Source organism: Arvicanthis niloticus, chromosome 4, assembly GCF_011762505.2.
Source record: "Arvicanthis niloticus isolate mArvNil1 chromosome 4, mArvNil1.pat.X, whole genome shotgun sequence".
Taxonomy (NCBI): Eukaryota; Metazoa; Chordata; class Mammalia; order Rodentia; family Muridae; genus Arvicanthis; species Arvicanthis niloticus.
Window position 1 is genome coordinate 30,349,651 of NC_047661.1, and position 17,730 is coordinate 30,367,380.

Below are 17,730 nucleotides of genomic sequence, written 5' to 3' on the forward strand. Positions count from 1 at the left end.
CAGAGTATGATGCTTTGTATATACTTGGTCAGGAAATGATACTATTTGAAGTTGTGGCCTTGTTGGATGAGGTGTATCACTGTGGGCATTGGCCTTGTCCTAGCTGCCTGGAAGCCAGTCTTCTCCTAGCAGCCTTCAGATGAATATGTAGAACTCTCAGCTCCTCTTGCATCATGCCAACCTTGATGATACTGGACTGAACCTCTGAACCTATAAGCCAGTCTCAATTAAATGTTATCCTTTATAAGAGTTGCTTTGCCAACTGGCTGATCCAAAAAGCCATCTTTCCATTGTTCCCAGGTCTTGCTCTGGTGCTCACTGCAATCCACCTTCACTGCCCACCACCTCCTGACAAGAGGACTCTGGCAGCTTTCTCACCAGAGTCCTCGAACTCCACTAATTCCTCACTCGCTGCAGTGGACCACCGGCATGCCTCACCATGTCAGACACAGCAGTGGACACCAGCTCCCAGATCACCACCAAGGACTTGAAGGAGAAGAAGGAATTTGTGGAGGAGGCAGAGAATGGAAGAGAGGCACCTGCCAATGGGAACGCTCAAAATGAGGAAAAATGGGGAGCAGGAGGCTGACAATGAAGTATATGAAGAAGAGGAAGACAGTGGAGAGGAAGAGGAGGAAGAAGAAGAAGGTAACTGAGGAAGATGACTGAGATGAAGATGAGGAAGCTGAGGCTCCTATGGGCAAGCAGGTAGCTGAGGATAAAGAGGACGATGATGTTGACACTAAGAAGCAGAAGACTGAGGAGGATGACTGGACAGCAAAAGGAAAAGCTAACCTTATGCACTGTGACCTATTCACCTTCCACTTCCGGTCTCAGAATTTAAACAAGGTCATCTTTGAGCAGAGAAGCAGGCCCCACCCACAGTGGGCAATGCCATCCATAGATGACGTGCAGAAACCACAACATGATTTGGCAACATGGAAGGAAAAAAGAACCAGAACTTCCCAGGCCCTGCTTCTTTTTTCTTAAAAATACTTTAAAAGGAAAAATTGTTTGTATTTGTTATTTATAGTTTATATTTTTTGTACATATTTTTAGGGAGCCAGCCATTTTTAATTGATAATGGGTGACCAAAGCAGCCTTCAGAACATTTTCTGTCTTACTTCAGACTTTACTTGTGGTGTGATCATGTTCATTATAATCTGAAAGGAGGAAAAAACCTTGTTAAAAAACAAAAACAACAACCACAACAAAAACAATTTTATTCCGAGCATTCCAGTAACTTTTTTTGTGTATGTACCTAGCTGTATTATAAGTAGTTGGTTTGTATGAGATGGTTAAAAAAGCCAAAGCCAAAGTTTTTTTTTTTCCCTTTTTTTTTGTCTATGAAGTTGTTGTTTGTTTATTTATTTATTTAGGCCTGTTTGATGTATGTGTAAAACAATGCCCAACAATAAACAGAAATTTTATTTTGCTGAGTTGTTATAAAAAACAAAAAAGTTGCCTTGGACACTGTGTCTTTTCACAGCAGTATAAACCTAAGTAACACATATGGCTAAAATTTTTTATTTATGAGGAATTTATTGTGAATGAATGTGTGTGGAGGCCTCAGATGGACAGTATGCTGCAGTTAGTTACTTCATACTATTTGGGATCAATGGATAAACCTGAGTGTGCTAGCTTGCTTGCAAAGTGTTACAAGCTAAGATAGCTTGCTGCCCCTTTATCCTTTCTTATTGTTAATACAAGTATGGTTGTTAAATGTTTCTAAAATATCCATTAACTTTGGGTTTTGAAATCATTAGTTAGAAAAATTATATTTTTAAAAAAGCATTGATTGTGATGTGTTTATTGATGTTATTGTTTATTATTTGTCCCAGATGTGAGACAGAGACACTGGGACAAATGGTCCCGTGAAATGAGTGCTTTTCTAGAAATTGCCTAGTACTTTCCAAAAGCTCTCTAGTCTTGTTTATGTGAAAGAAAGTTCTTCACTGTAAACTACAGGATCAAATCTCAGTTTTGTCTCACTGACTATTGTACTGCAAGTTCCTCACTGTGACTAGGAACTGCTTCTCGGCATGTTTTCATCACACTTGTTCAAAAATATATTTGCATGTCTCAGATAAATTTCATTAAAATTATTTTTAATCTAAATTGCCTTTTTGAGATTTTTTTTTCCTTCTTCTAGTATGGATCATTTTATCCTTGTTTTTGTAAAAAAAAAAAAAATCATGCTGATTCTTTTTTTTTCTGTTCTAACTTACAATGTGTGAAGCAGCTTTGATCAGTCTAATTAAAACTTATGGGAAGAACAGAAAACAAAGTATGTGATGGGAGCTTTCTGAAGTTATTGGAAATAATGCTAACATCAATGCTCTAACTGGTTGTGTACCATCAGGTATGTGCAAATCAAAGTAAATAAATTTCTTGCATTTTTCACAGTATAATTAGTATTAAGGTACATTACACTGGTGACTTGAAAGATCTTTCTAACGAACAGTAATGCAAATATGTTAAGAAATAATTCCAATGATGATAGAGATTTTACAAATAACTAGTTTTGAAGTGGTACAAAGCCTTTAAAATAAATAAACAGGATGAATATGATTACATACTTTATTCTTTTTTTTCTATTACTTTTATTTTCTTACAGTCTAATTGCTACCCTACTCCCAGTTAGACCTCTCACAGTTTTTCAGCACATACTTTTTCTGCTCTGTGTCCAAGAGGATGTCTCCAACCCACACCATCCCTACCAGAACTCCCCACTTCCTGAGGCCTCAACTCTCTTAAGGGTTGGGCACATCTCCTCCCACTGAGGCCAGAACAGGCAATCTTCTCCTGTATATGTGAAGGAGGGTTCAGGCCAGCTCCTGTAAGCTGACTGGTTGGTGGCTCAGTGTCTGAGAGATCTCAGGGGTTCAGATTAGTTGAAACTGCTGGTCTTCTTTTTGGGGTCACTTCATTCTCAGCTTCTTCCTTCCTTTCCGTAATTTGACCACAGAGATCCCTGACTTCAGTTACTTGATTGGGTGTAAGTATCTGCTTCTATCTCAGACATTCATACTAGGCTATTCTCTGTAAGAACATCATAGCAACAATAACAGTGTCAGTCTTAGAGTCTCCCCTTGAGATGGATCCCAAGTTGGTCTGGTCACCAGATCACCTTTTTCTCAGTCTGTTCTCCATTTTTGTCCCTGCAGTTCTTTTAGACAGGAACAATTTTGGGTCAGATTTTTTTTGACTATAGGATGGCAACCCCATCCCTCCACTTGATGCCCTGTATTTCTACTAGAGGTGGACTTTACAAGTTCCCTCTCCCCACTGTTGGGCATTTCATCTATTTTTATTTGATAAAAAAATAATAATACAGGAAGAAAATGAAGTCAGACAAATGTGAATAATGTGTAAAGGAAAAGAACAAAAATAAAGTCCAGAATTCTGTTTCTAAAATAAAATCAGATATATTTTCACAGATCAAATCTGGGGCCAGTAGTACAATTTAATGAGGGGTTTTCAGCACTCAGGTTGATCTTTTCGAGGAATAAAAAAAAAAGGAATGAGAACAACAAACAAGTCTCTAAATCTGGAGCATTCCTTGTTGCTCTTTTGTTCCTCAGGCACTGAGTTCCTTTCTCTTCTTCAAGTTTCCAATACCAGATATGCTGGGTGTACCACTCTTAGAGTTTCTGGGGCAAGCACATAAAAGCTACACTAGTGTTAAAAAAATCACAAAACTCATCTAAAAAGTTTTCTGTGGTCATGGAGAACAACACTTTTACATAGGATGGTCTATTACCGACAGATTAATCCTATGCTAAACATTCATTAAAACCATTAGGTCAGACATTATAACAATAAAGACCCCACTGTAGACTTAGATTTTTTTCAAAAACTAATTTAATTATTGTTCTTGAATGCTTCAACCTCCCTTCTAGCCCACCACCAGTAAGAGGTAGGGGAGTAGAAAGGTTAATAGGAGAGGGTACTTGTGGACCTGTTAGAAATAGTCTTTTGAGGTGAGTCCAATCTTTGTTGTCAGTAGTTCAGTTAACTTGCAAAATACCAAACAGGAATCATCAGCAGCAAGTCCAGACTCCTAGGAAACACCAAACATGAATCGCTAGCAACAGCTAGATCTAGGAAAAAAAAAAAAAAAAAAAAAAAAAAACAAGAGGTTTTACTGATCTGACCAGCATGAGTCAGCAAAAGCAGCAAGAAGCACCCAAAATACCCCCAGAAGTTCTTTGGTATATTTCTCTCCAAGATGTCATGGCAAGTGAAGATCAGCAAAGAAAGCAAGGTGAACCAATGCAAGAACATCTTCAACAAAGACCAGCAAAGCATCGCAAGGAGAACCAATGCAAGAATATTGTCAGCAAAGACCAGCATCAACAAAGCTCAAAGACTACAAGCAAAGAGTTGCAAGCCAAGCCAATGCAAGAGTATTGCCCACTGTCTATTGGGTTACACTAATATTCTTTCCAAACATCATGGGTCCTCTCAAGTGTATGCTCCAGTAAAACATCACATACCCTTTCATCAGGCAATTTCTAGAAAAACACTACGTGTCTGTTCTCAGCAAAATACCCTCTCACGTGTCTGCTTCAGCAAAACTTACTCTTATAAGACAGTTTCTAGAAAAAAAATCAGGTGATACAACTGAGTCTCCAACAAAACCAGAAATATCCAATTCATCTAACTATTAAGTACATAAAAACACCAAATTCTCAGAATTTAAATAATAAAAAATTAAACTGATTATGAGATAATGCACATTGACTTATATATTAAATATATTATTATAGGATATTTCTGAACTCAATAAGTATATAAATGTGTATAGCATTATAGTATGGATATAAATCCTTTTTGTGCCAAGAAAATATATTTTTACTTAGATTAAAAAATCACATATACATGGTTTAAGCGATGCTGGTATTGAATGCAGTCATTTATGAACTTCTTATCCATCTCTCCAGCCTGCAGGCCTGTGTTCTAATTGCAGCTGACAGAATCATTGCAAACATTATATTTGTGGAATATATACCAGAGTCTAAACATATATCAATAGTCTTTTGAGTTTCTTAATCACTAAGATAGATCAGTTGTACAGAAATTACAATGAAGGCAAGGAGGCATATACATTTCAAGTTAAAATTGCTCAACATGAAAGTTCACATCAAGAATAATTAACAGACAAATAGACAACATATACTATCACTTTAATCAGATTCTGGCTGAAATAAAATTTTAAATTGACTTTAACATTCTATGCAGAATATTTTAAGGTGGCAAATATTTTTGTTTGCATTCAAAAAAAATGAAACCTCCGAACAAACACTATAGCTTTTGAACTTCTATAAATATCTTACTTTGACTTAAGACTTGATTATAATAGGTATATGGGTGAAACTTGAAATTTTTATCTAGGTACTAAATATATAATCAAGGTTTATAAGATAGAGAATAAGATTGTATGAGTTTACATAAAAGACATATCTTTATTATGCATATTTGAGCACAAAATCAGATATATGAATATTCATCTTGCTCTCAAAACACTCTATCTCAACCCAGCTCTTTAGAAAGGTCTATATGCTTCATATCTAGATCCTTTTATGTCTCATACAGACAAACACTGTTGTTATATGGAATTTATAGATTATCCTTGGTCTTGTAGCTTTTAGTGAGGAAATCATAATGTATAGCGAGTGTGTATATGTGTGTATGAGTGTGTGTATGTGTGTGTGTCTATGTCTGCATGTTCAGGCATGCACATGTGACTCACACACATGAATGGTGACATACCAACATGCTTTGGAATTTCTTTTTTCCTACAAGTAGATCCTCACACAAAACTTAAATACAAACATTTTCTATTGAGTTCTGTTGTCCGGAATATCAAGGTGAAAGAATGATACAGAATAAAAACTGGCCCTGAAAGGTACATTGTAGGTATCCATGGCAAATAGCACACAGAATTTAATTCCACTGGATACTCTTACAAATGATAAAACATTACACTAGTAATTATTCCACTGAGTGCAAGAAGCTGCTATATTTATTCATCAATTCCCTAAGTCATTATTTTTTTTTGGGCTGCTACCAGCATGTTATGAATTTCACATTCTCTATACTCAGAGGAAGAGTAACTTTCATGTCTTCAAGAAAAAAAGCTCCCAGGCAGAGATCGACACTGGGACACTAACCATAATATTTTGCACTGTGTGAAGTAATTGAACAGAACTTGGAATACATACTTCTGTTTTCACCTTACAGAGCTCCAGTCACCATAGGAACTAATAATAATTTCACAGTTCACTTAATATTACTACTTCTTCAAGTTTGGTTTTTTGAGATTTTAAAACAAAAACAAAACCAGTAGACTTCCGACAACCAATAAACTAAACACAAACTTCAGCCTTGACGTTGCAGTTGGCCCAAGTCCTGTCAAGGTTGGAGCTCTCCACTTCTATTGCTAAGATTGCCCTGTTGTTTTCTGTTTAGCCATGGGAATTTGTCAGTCTAGGAAATGATAATTTCAGGTCTGAACATTTTGATCCTTGCCTTATCAATTGCCTTTTTAGATCCTATATCTTGTTACTGCGGTTTAAAACTGGAGCTGGAGAAATGGCTCTATGAAAAGTGCATACTATTATTGCATAGTTTGAATCCCAGCACTCATACCCAGCAGCCCACAACTGCCTAATCCAGGTCCAGAATTATCAGACACCTCTGATCTCTGTGGATTTCACACTCATGTGCACATACCTCATATGCATACATAAATTAAAAATAATTCCTTAGAAGAAAAATACCATGGCTCCAAAAGAGATAAGAGCTCTAAGGGATCTCTATGTATCCAAAGACTCTTTTTTTTTATGTCTATTATACCTTAATAACCAATGTGATCTTCAGAATTGCAGTTATCCATTGCAACCTACTACCTCCTCTTTACTAACATTACTGAGTGGGGTCAAGCATTTAAATTAATGGTGATCCTTCCAGAGTCCAGCCCTGATGGGGATCAGAACCCAAAGATATGTAGAATTGGTGAATGAAGACTTGGACTTTTTTTTAATTTTTGATATTAAAATATAAGGACGTCATTTCTTCCCTCCCCTTTTCTCCCTCAGACCTGTCCCCAACTTCTTATTCTCTCTCAAATTCCATGGCTTATTTTATTTTAATTGTTATATAATAAAGTCAAATCTAAGTTAATGGATTAATGCAACATATACTATTTCACAAACGTTTAATTTGTCAAATCAAAATGTGATGACATTCAACTAAATTTTACTTCTGGATGTCTTTTAAAGCACAGGATGCTTTTTGGAAATAGTTACAACAGTGGAATTTGGTCTTTGTAGTTTCAATAGATGAGTTCAATGCATAGAATATTATAGACATAAAGAAAATTTGTAATGAATAGAAAAAGTAAAAAGGAAATTTTATTTGAAAATAAAATTATAGTATTCCAAATTTGTGTATGTATTCTGTTGATAGCTAAAAGTGAAGACTATCTTAACTTATAATATACTAAAATATTATGCTAAAGCATTTAAAAATTTACCAACATTTCATGTGTGTGCATATGTATGTTTTTGAATGTGTGTTAGTTACTTTATGTGGAAGCATATACATGTGACCCCTGAGGCTGACAGCACTTTCTCAATCATTCCCACTTTCTATTTGATGTGTGGTTCTCAGTGAAACCAAGAGTTTGCAGATTCTACACGCTAGTGACTTAGCTTGCTCCAATGATCTCCAGTCTCCAGCTTCTGAATTCTTGGAGTTACAGATGACCAGTGACACACCATACTCAACCACCACCTACCTGGGTGCTAGGGATCTTGATCCTGGCTCTCATGTATGCATAACAAATTCTTTATTTGAATAATAAATTCCCATATTCCTGCATATCACTTTTAGTTATATATTTCAGCAACAAATATAAAACTTCATTAACATGAAATCTACTACTTTCATACACTTGAGTTAATATTCAGATGTGGATATTTATTATTTTGGTTTTTGGAAATAAAGTGTTGTGTCTATCCTGGTCCTGAACTACTATACAGCTGAGATAACCTCAAATTTTTAATACTTCTGCAGCTTGCTTGCAAGTGAATGGATCACAGGTTGTGCCATCAAAGCAAGCTTATATGGTGTTGGGATTTCATGCATGCTATGAAAGTCCTCTACGAACAGGACTATATCTCCAACCAGCAGATGCTAATTCTAGATTATTCCTACAGTATGTACCCTATAGATAGCTTCCTCATTAATGTAGAATGTGAATATTATCTTTGTCAATTTTCATGAAGGTTACAGAAAAAAACTTGTAATTAGTTCAATAAGTGAAAACAAATTCCCGTTTGAGCTCAACAACTGTTCAATTAACTTAATTGCTTCACTGACATCGAAGCAACAGGAATAAATATCACAATAATGAAGGCCATATATTTTTAGATACATTCTCCATATTCAGTATTCTGATTCTTTAAAAGTAAGTTAGTTTATTTCTAATGAGCCTGACTTCTGTATATTTGCTACACTTCACAGTTAGACTTTTACTAGTTAAGCAGAAAAGTATTCACCTAATTCCAAAGAAGAAAATATCAGCCCATTCCAGAGAGGGGAAACAAGTGTGAGACTCCCATATTGTCTTGGAAAACTAACCAGACTCAGGAAAGAAATAAATTGAAATGAATTATGTGAAGGAAACCACGGAGTAAAAAATATTCAATCTGTTGTCTATGTGCAATATTAATATGGTTTATAAAATAATCTTGAGTTAATGGGCAATCTATTTGTTTGAATGAAGTACATGTTTTGCTAGAAAACATATTTTAATTTTTATGAAATCATAACTTATTTTTACTTTTGTTAGTATAAAACCTACTTTAGTAGATGCATAATAGTTTTTTTTTAATCAATCATGTTTAACATCTTCTTACATTAGAAAGTAAAGAGTCTTTCATGGAAAGACCGTAGTACTTAAGGGGCACTGAAGGCCTGCCTACTTTTCTACACAGGGAACCCCAGTCATCAAATGCTAGGAGATCTGATGTACATCTTGGACTACAGTCCTTTACATAAGACATTTAAACAAGAGAAACCACACATGCATAATGCATTACTATTAATAAACTATGCAGATCGTATCAGGTGAACAGCAATATATGCTCTGTTTGTAACCTCTTAACTGTTTTATAAAAGATCATTTTGACATTTGGTACCAACTTAATTAAAAACCTAATTTAATATCATACTCAATTGCTGGAAAGCAACTTCTGATATTGTCAATGCTGAAGACACGTTAACCTGAATGGTAATCCTGCATTACTCGCAAGGTGCTACTGCTCAGTATAAACACTGATGCTCTGATATACGTATAGAATTTAGAAGAAACAGCTGATAGGAAAACAGAAAAAAATGTTGATCAAGCTTTTAAGTGGGCTTGTAACAAAGCCTGAAATATATGAATAGGTTCATTTTCTATCTCATGCCATTAAAATGCATTTTGTTAGTTATTAGAATCTGCTAAGTTTCCTTATATAAACCTGCTAAAACATATGTCAGGTTATCAGTACCAACAATGTTCTACCATGCTTAAAATTAAGAACACTCCAAATATTATGATGTTCTTAATTGGGCCAAGCAATTGTTAAAGACTTATATAGAACCTCCTTCACACAAGTACTTTTTTCTTGTTCAGAATTCCAAATATTATTTTATTGGCACACACAGAGAGAGAGAGAGAGAGAGAGAGAGAGAGAGAGAGAGAGAGAGAGAGAGAGAGACAGAGAGAGAGAGAGAGAGAGAGAGAGAGACAGAGAGACAGACAGAGAGAGAGAGAGAGAGAGAGAGAGAGAGAGAGAGAGAGAGAGACAGACACACACACATTAAATTACGTGCTAGCTAGTTTTATGTCAACTTGATATAAGCTAGAGTCATTGGAGAGGAGGGAGCCTCACCTGAGAAAATGCTTCCATAAAATCCTGCTCTAAGCTAGCCTGTAGAACATTTTCTTAGTGATTAATGTAAGAGAACCCAACTTACTGTGATTAGTTCCATCCTTGGGTTGGTGGTCCTGGATTCTATGAGAAAGCAGGATAAGCAAACCATGGGGAGCAAGCAGTCAATAAGCTGGTAAGCATCACCCAGGCATGGCAATCACATTGTTATTTTGCTGTCTAGGTTCATACATGGTGTGGGTTACTGTCCTGACATTATTGTTATGATGAACAATTATGTGGATGCATAAGCCAAACAAAACCTTTTCTCTCCAAGTTGTTAGGATCATGATGTTTAATCAACGCAACAGAAATATTAACTGGGACATAGTTATAGAATAAATGAGAAGGGGAAGGGCTAAATGGATGATGAAATGATGGAGATCAAAAGGTAGTTTTAATATAAAAGTAGATTTATGTAAACCAGTCTTGAACAGTTCTCTGTTCAAGAATATATATTATATTATCTTTATAGAATGAAAAATTGGAAAACTCAAGAAAATTTTTTATATAAAAATGAGTGAATTTAAATTACTGCACTTAAAAACTTAATGGGAATGCATTAGTATACTAAATGTATGAATAACTGTTGTGATTAAAACACTATGTGTGGTAAATTTGTTTGGAAAAATACAGCATTTTGGTATTATAGAATTGCTTAGGTTAGATATGAAAAAAATTGTGTTATAATAAAGTAAATTGTTCAGAATGTACTTAAAATAAGTACATTTATAGAACTTTTAACTAGAATGGGGGATTGATAAAAGTATAATTAATCATGGGAAATAAGAGAAAAGCTAAGCAGAATGTGAAACCACCTGAGAGAATGGGTGTAGTTTTTTCAAAGTACTGTCACAGAAAGGCAAATACACCTCAATGTGGTAAAGAGCAACTCAAAGAAGAGCCGTTGCTTCTTCTCTCATCTTAATCTATCCTTATAGGAATATGTCTAGCTTCTGAGATTCCATAAAATAAAATAAACCATAATTTGAATGTGATTGGGGAAATGAATTAAATAGTATATAAACACATGCTGGTTTTCTCCCTACAAGACTTCATCTTTACAACTCTCAAGAGTATTCCTTGCTGAAGATATTGTCTTGTTTCTTCCCAGTCTACCTGTTTAGTATCCATTCAATATTCATTATGTAGTAGAAGAAAGTCACAGCAGAAGAAAGAGAGAGCAGAAGAAAGAGAGAGTCTCAGCAAAGAGAGAGAGAGAGAGAGAGAGAGAGAGAGAGAGAGAGAGAGAAGGAAAAGAGTGGGAAGAGAGAATTAAACGTAATGATGTACAACGTCAAGAAAAACAAGAAACATCTGAAGTGGAGTAAGTGAGAGTAGTGAGCTAGCATCACCTAATTATACTCAAATACTTATTCAGATCAAAGTGGTTTTCCTCCTGATAACCCGTTCCACATTTATTACAGGTGAATTAGGCACTTGATTCAATACTGCAATTCAGTGAATTGAAATGACAATTACTTTAATAATAACCAAATAGCAATAATACTTTCAAATCAAAATATTCAAACCTATGTTTTAGTTCAACAAATACAACACACTAAAATGAGGAAGATTATGTGTCATGTAGACTTTATAACAATAGCCCATGGTATATTTAAACAATGTACAAGTCTGCCATTTTCTAACCCAAGAGAAAGTTATACAATAGTGATCTGTAACATCTGTTTTGTGCTTACTTAAGAAAATGCACCTTAACATGGCAAACATATGAGTCAAATAAAGAATCGTGAAATGTAATTTATTTTATTTTCACTGATTAAAAGATTTCCTTAAGAAATCAACAAAATATTTTGAAATTATTTCAGGGCAACGTTAGGAATCAAAATTTCTAAAATGATCCCCAGATTGCAATGTATTTTTCATTAATTATTTTTTTACTTTGTGCACTGATAGCCAAGCAATTTCGTTGCTTTTTGAAGCTTTTTTCAAACATTCTTGGCAGTGAAGTGTTGTTGATGAATAATGTAATAATTTGCAAAAACACCTGGTGTTTCTTTTTTAAGTTGGTCATAAACTCCTGTTACCCACTAACCCATGTAAGTGTTCCATCTGTTGTATGGGCAATATCAGAGCAGGGAATATTTCCTTGTGAACCTATTTTAATGTTGTTAAAAATGACAAACTGATTTGCAGAGCAGTTTTCTAAAAGATTTCTCTGTTATTCTTTTTCTCTCTGTTTGAAATTTGTGAACAACAACTGTGATATGACACATCCACAATTTTATTTTTCCTATTGATTTGTCTGAAAACAACGTTGTATATCAATACATGAACTGCTCTGCATTACCATACAAATGACTTCTAATACATTTGCTATGATTAATTTTCTTGATTACCAAGAGAGTCAACATATTTTGCATTAATTGTGCTTTTTGCGTAAGGAGATAAATTCAGTTGGTTTTTAAAATTTTGAAACATTCAAATATCAATGTAAACATTGTTAAATATCATTAAATGTCAAAATTATACTACCATGTTTCTTTTGAATGTGTCTACAGAGTGCCTGTCCTGCTAACTGACACACTTTTAAGTTCTTTTTCACAATGGTTAGTTTAAACCATCTTTATGCATTTCAAAATTTAAAAAAAAATTACTCTATAATATTTGTTAAATGTCTACTATTTACTGTTATCACATACTTAGAGGCAGATACTCTCACAATTCCTTGTGTCCCATAGCTGATATTACTTTCCTATCATGAAGAATTCTTCTACCTCTTCACAAAGCAAATGCAATCTCTCCTTAACTTCCTGGTAATTGTTATTGATATGCATGCATTTGGTGTGGATTGTGTTATTCATTTACATGTGAAATGGATGTAAATTCCAGGCAACTTAAACACTCTGCCTCAGCCACTTTGATATGACTGTTTTTTTTGTTTGTTTGTTTTGTTTTGTTTTGTTTTTCAAATCTGGCCTGAGCTAGGATGATCAGCTATCTAATTGTTTTGTTAATCTAAACCTGATCTTTTCTTCATTGCCATTCACAAACATTCATACACTCTTGCCAATATCAATGTAGACTCACAATCCTCCTTCTATATTTTCACACACACACACACACACACACACACACACACACACACACACACCTACTAGAGAGTAAACATACTGATACAAGAAACTTCCTTCCTGAAATTGCTCTATCCTACATACACTTGACATAAATAAGTATCTGGAAAATAAATAGTTTTCATTTTCCTTCTTTTATTTGATTTAAATGCATTGCTCTCTAAGTGAATTTTATACAATTGCTTATAAAAAATTGCTGTAACAATTTTAGAGCAATTCAGGAAAATTGTAGTATGATTAATAGTTCTTGCTTCTTATGTGGTTATCGTAACTGCAACTTGGTTATTTTAACACTAACTCGAAGAAAATGCATATTTAAATGTGAAGGCAGTTTTCAAATTCAAAAATTTGAAATATAAAACCTAAATGAACCAACAGTATTAATCATTCAATCTGGTATCCAAGAGGCTCTTTTTCCCCCTCTCTCCAATAAGAAGAAATTGTTAAAACTAGAGGCATTGAATTTGACAGAGATTAAGGAAAGGTATATGAGGAATTTGGAAGGAAGAAAGAGAAGATACACATAATATAGCTATATTAAAATCTCAAAAATTAAAATAAATATTTTTTTTTAAAAAAGAAACATTATCATGCCACAGTCTGAATAATACACAGACCTCTGTATCACGCATTTAGCATTGCAGTGTGCCTCAGGAGTACAAGAGTGGCAGAGTTGCTCAGGCCTGCATATTTAGATTAACAGTACATTTCTGCAGGGCCTGTACAATAATTAGAACTTAAATAACATTGCAGGGCATTATCAAAGAGAATGAAAAGACCCAAAGAGAATGTCTGTCATTATACAAAATGCCTAATTAAGTACAAGTAATTTAGCTGATAATTTACATGTTCATTTTCTAATAGAAATTATTTAGTTTTAGGTCCTCTTTATATTTCTAAGGTAATGTTGACTCAAGGGATCACTGACTATTAGAAGGGGTATAAATTTTAGAATAAGACATATGTTTAGCTGATGCATACAGCTTTTGTTATGCTAATGATTCCTCAAGCAATAATTGCATAATGAAACATCTTTTTTTAAGCTAATAATGCTCATTGCTTCTTATATCTGCTGTCACTTTACAACATTAATGGAAAAGAGTCCTAAGTTCTTGATTACTTTTCCAAGGATATATACTGGTTTAAATTAATTTTCAGCAAAAAAAAAAAAAAAACCATTAATACCCATATTACCCAGCAAAGTTTTCTTACAAATGTGGATGCCCAAAAAGTAGATAATAATTCAATAGTTTATTAAAAGCATCAATGCACTCCTGAAATATTCATGCAGATAGTACACATGTATATATGATTATGCATATACATATATACTTCTAATACAAAATCCATACAAAAAATTGAGTAGGTTACACATTGTGTGCTATTTAATAGCTATTGACTTTATCTGTAAGTGCGATTATTTTAGTACTGCAGACAGGTATTTATAAATTCTGACTTTACCTACATTTGCTAGGAAATGTTACTCTAACATTACTTAAGTGGGATATGAAATCACACTCTTTTCTCAAGATCTCTTGTGAGCTGGATAATTGTTTAGAAATTTAGGTTTTGTTTTGTATATGTATATATATGTACATATATATATACATATATGTGTGTATATATATGTACATATATACACACATATATGCATATATATAAACTTATATAGGTATATATAAAATCAAAAACACCCTAAGAGTAGTAGAGATTTAGTTCATTCAATACTCGTAAAACAGTAACATAAAATGTTGTTCATTTACATAAGAACTCCCACAAAACTTTTTCTGGATTATATTTGTTTTTATAAACTTATTGTTGGTTTTAAATCCTTATTTAAAATTTAAGATTTTCTTTCTCCCTTTATCTCTCCTCTCTTCTCTCTCTCTGTTTTTCTCTTTGTGTGTATGAGAAAGAGCAAGAGAGAGAGAGAGAGAGAGAGAGAGAGAGAGAGAGAGAGAGAGAGAATAGCTCCACATGATGAACAAGCGGAAAAAGGAAACAAGCAGGACAGGTTATGATTGGAGCATTTCCTGCATATCTGATTGCTCAGTTACTGCAGATATTGTTTGAGTGAGACAGAACTTCCTACCAGTTCATTTTCATAAAGATAACAACGTTTTTTTCTGAATGGCTGTTCTAAGTTTATAAAAGTTTGTTGGAATGAATAGATTTTAGAACTGCTAAATTTTTATCTGTGTTTAATTTTTTAAAATACAATTAAAATTATAAAATTTTAGAAACTCTTTTAAGTATTGATGATTTTTGTACATAAATAAATTCAGCAGTCATTTACTCACAAACAAATTGAAACAGTGTTTGTTTCTTGTGATATATAACTTCCTGTTCATTAAAATGCTTAGCCTTTGTGTGGGACAGGGAACAATTCACTTCAATAGAGCATAAAGGAACCTGGGTTATTTCTAGAATGTTGAACTAGTAGCATTGAAACAACAAAAGAACAAAAAGATAACTGGGAGTAAGACAACTAAGTCCCCTTGACCTTAGTAAGAACTGCATCCTATGTAAGAGCAGAGAATGCCAAGACTGATTTCTAGGGAAGAGAATACTATCATTGAGTTTTTAATTCCAATATTACCTAAGTGGAGATTAGAGCAAAGAGTAGAAAACTGTTGTTTTTGCAGAGCAACAACAGACTGCTTTTCGATCTTCAAAATGTTTTCAAAATATTATGAGTAAAATGATAATGAACACAGTAACTGTTAGCATTCCTTCTAAGCTCACACCCCCTCCCCCCCCAGTTACCCTGACTCAGTGTAAAAGGAGATTCTTGCCCCTTCCTCTCTTGCCCTCCCGGTCTTCTCTTGCTCTCTTTCCTTCTTCCCCCTCTGTCCATTCTCCTTCCCCTTGCTCTCCACATCCTCATGGTCAGATTTTATATCTCTATTCTTCTCTTTGCCTTTCTCTGTCTCTACTACCCCTTTAACTCCTGTCCTCATGCCCTAAATATACCTTTGGGTGGCTGGTACCTCATGTGGAAGGGATGCCTCAGCCTTCATCTGCAGAGGAACCCCACACTATACAGCACCTCTACCAAACATATCTCTGGCTTCTCTCTCTCTTTTTTATAAAACACAACAGTGACCAGTTGCATTAGAGTCCATTAAAGATTCCTTTCTCCTCTTTTTTGATTGTGAGATATTAGAGAATGTGCTAATGAGACGAACTGAGGCTACACTGAACTGAAAGTTAAGAAAGCAACAGCTTAGAAAGTGTGATCTGTACAGATTAAGTTCTGACCCTTTGAATCTTTTGATAACTATGTGTTTTGGTAAGTCAGGTGGCTGAATTGAATCGGATCTGTTCAGTTGTGGTTTTCAATGTGCTCTCTCTTTAGCTCCATTAGGTTATGCTGTCAAACAGCAACATGAATCCTTTGACCAAATAAAACAAATTGTGTTTCATACTTACTACTGGTTTAAACCTGCTTGATTTATTCCCCACAGTGATTATGCAAAAGAAAGTAGGAGGAAATCATTAGCTTTAGTGTTGTATACTATTTGTAAAACAGAAACAAGAAATCTATAAAAAATGACTAAAAAGAACTGTCTGTAAGTAATTTTAAAAGTTGAGAAAATTCTAATTTATGAATACAGACCATGAAAACGATCCTAGGTTACCGTAATGAATACTCTGTATCCATTTAGATCCTATTTCTCCCTGTTAAAACCTCATTCCACAGAAAACTTGGAAATTGATACATATGACAGTGGCATATCTCTTTGAATATCTGTACAAATGCTAAGAAACAATAATTGAGGAGGGTGGTTTCTAGAAAATATCATTGCCTTTTGATTAAAGCTGGGTCTGTGGGCCGATAGGCATGTTCATAACCACCACGTAAGTGGCAGATAATATAAGCCAAGATTTTGAAAGGGATGAGCAAGGAGACTCCAGCAAAGATAGACAGAAACCTGACCCAAGATGACTGAGGAGCCTTCACTCTGAGTATTTTCAGAAAACAACATACTTTTTCAGTTTGAGTTAGTTTTTCTGTTAGTAAAAGCCGAAATAAAATCATAAAAAAACAAAAATATACAATCATTGGTATGTATTTAAAATCATATTATGAACCATATTTCAAAATAAAAGAGAAAAAATTATCCTGAACACCCAACATTTTACATGAGTTTATGCTTTTTTTTTTTTTTTAAATTCTTTATTTATATGCAGTTTGTCACTCAAGCACTTACGTGAGGAAGTTATGCCTCATTTCAAGGCACATAGAATGCAAACCTTATCTCACATTGGCTGTACACAACATGTCTTTGGGTGGTGATAGAGTAGACAACCTCCATCAGCTGGAGCCTCCATAGTAAAAGGTTGGAGGCTATTGCATGGGAGGGGGAGGGAGAGAAGGAACAGAGCGAGCACACATGTATGTTCCCTCTCATCTAGTGATGGTAGGACCATTCTTAGACTCTGGTAAAGCCATCACAAAGATTGGCCTGTCAAACTTTGATTTATAAGGTATCATGCATTTTTTTTGACATTTTTATTATTGTGCTTTAATGATTTCATACATAGAGTACTGGTCTGAACTAATATAACAGTCAACTCATGAAAACTGACTATGTATCAGAACTGCTGCTGAATTCCCGATCCTTTCATTGTGAATCAGTCCAGAA

At 34.4% G+C, this 17,730-nt stretch overlaps 1 pseudogene; it reads left to right on the forward strand.

Annotated features, from left to right (window-relative positions):
- Positions 1-439: 439 nt before the first annotated feature.
- LOC117706838 (prothymosin alpha pseudogene) lies at positions 440-990 on the forward strand (annotated as a pseudogene).
- The last annotated feature ends 16,740 nt before the right edge of the window (positions 991-17,730 follow it).